The sequence below is a fragment of the Pongo pygmaeus genome, chromosome 4 (assembly GCF_028885625.2).
Source record: "Pongo pygmaeus isolate AG05252 chromosome 4, NHGRI_mPonPyg2-v2.0_pri, whole genome shotgun sequence".
Taxonomy (NCBI): Eukaryota; Metazoa; Chordata; class Mammalia; order Primates; family Hominidae; genus Pongo; species Pongo pygmaeus.
Window position 1 is genome coordinate 144,245,357 of NC_072377.2, and position 1,810 is coordinate 144,247,166.

Genomic DNA, 1,810 nt, shown 5'->3' on the forward strand with positions numbered 1-1,810 from the left:
AGGGTCTGAGCAGCAGTTTGGAAACCTTAGATGGAAGCTAGAAAAACTAACCAGTTGGCTGGAAATTTGGGTATAAGAAGAGAACAATGGTGCTGCAGACCCAAAAACGACCCTCTCTTTTTGGTTCATGGTGCCTGAGAATTTCAAGAGACCCTTTGCCTGGAGGGACATGGAGACCTGGGAGCAGCTGGGCCTTCAGGTGTCCCTGTGGGCCTGGTAGTCCCTCCTTTTCTGCCTCCCCAGCTTCCCACAGCCCCAGGTACCCAGGGACAGCAGAGGCCTTGCAGCAAGTGGCAGAGCAGATGGTGTGTGGTATGGGGAGGGGAGAGAGCTCCTTAGGCCTTTCTGGGCACCCCCTATCCCCTCCCACCTTGAGTAGTGGGAGTCCAGCCATCCTTCTTATGCTTTTGGTTATTTGGTCAATAACCCATGAGCCAGGTGTTGTGCTAGAGGCTGTACTCCTGGGACCTAGAAAAAATATATCCCCCTTTTTGAGGAAGACGCGCTCGTGGGTGCTGAAGAATTGTGGTCCGTACGCTCCTGCTCTTGACTCACCGCTGTTTGCTCTCGCAGAGGAACAAGTCGGTCAGGAAGCCGCACAGCAGCCATGGCTTTTAAAGATACCGGAAAAACACCTGTGGAGCCGGAAGTGGCAATTCACCGAATTCGAATCACCCTAACAAGCCGCAACGTGAAATCCTTGGAAAAGGTGTGTGCTGACTTGATCAGAGGCGCAAAATAAAAGAATCTCAAAGTGAAAGGACCAGTTTGAATGCCTACCAAGACTTTGAGAATCACTACAAGAAAAACTCCTTGTGGTGAAGGTTCTAAGACGCGGGATCGTTTCCAGATGAGAATTCACAAGCGACTCATTGACTTGCACAGTCCTTCTGAGATTGTTAAGCAGATTACTTCCATCAGTATTGAGCCAGGAGTTAAGGTGGAAGTCACCATTGCAGATGCTTAAGTCAACTATTTTAATAAATTGATTACCAGTTGTTAAAAAAAAAAAAAAGAAAAGAAAAAATATATCCCTATGGGAACCCTCAAGTGGGTCACCATCAGAAGAAGGGAGCCAAACCAGTGACACCTGATGGATTTAGGACTGGGGATGCTCACAACAAAGGCTCCTGGTCTGGTTTGAGAGGCTGGGAAAGGCTGCCTGAAAGAAATGACTTGCTGGGTTCCAATGATAGCCCTGTGACCTTGGAAGGGTTATTTAACCTCGCTGTGCTTGACTTTCCTCATCTTTAAAATGGGCATAATAAGGCCAGATACAGTGGCTCATACCTCTAATCTCAGCATTTTGGGAAGGCGAGACAGGAGGATTGCTTGAGGCCAGGAGTTCGAGACTAGTCTGGGCAACATAGGGAGACCTCCCTCTCTAAATTAAAATTAAAATTTATTTTAATTTTATTTATTTATTTATTTTTGAAACGGAGTCTCACTCTGTCGCCCAGGCTGGAGTGCAGTGGCGCGATCTTGGCTCACTGCAACCTCCGCCTCCTGGGTTAAATTGATTCTCCTGCCTCAGCCTCCTGAGTAGCCGGGATTACAGGCATGGGCCACCACACCTGGCTAATTTTCGTATTTTTAGTAAGACGGGGTTTCTCCATGTTGGTCAGGCTGGTCTCTAACTCCTGATCTCAGGTGATCCACCCACCTCGGCCTCCCAAAGTGCTGGGATTACAGGCATGAGCCACCGTGCCCGGCTAAAAAAAATTTTTTTTAATGGGCATCATAATAGTACTATTTGAAAGGTTGTTGTGAGGATTCAGTGAGTTAATATATACATGTAAATCCACTAGAA

General features: G+C 47.3%; 1 pseudogene; it reads left to right on the forward strand.

The window, feature by feature from the left end:
* Positions 1–498: 498 nt before the first annotated feature.
* On the forward strand, positions 499–1,032 carry LOC129036780 (small ribosomal subunit protein uS10-like; annotated as a pseudogene).
* The last annotated feature ends 778 nt before the right edge of the window (positions 1,033–1,810 follow it).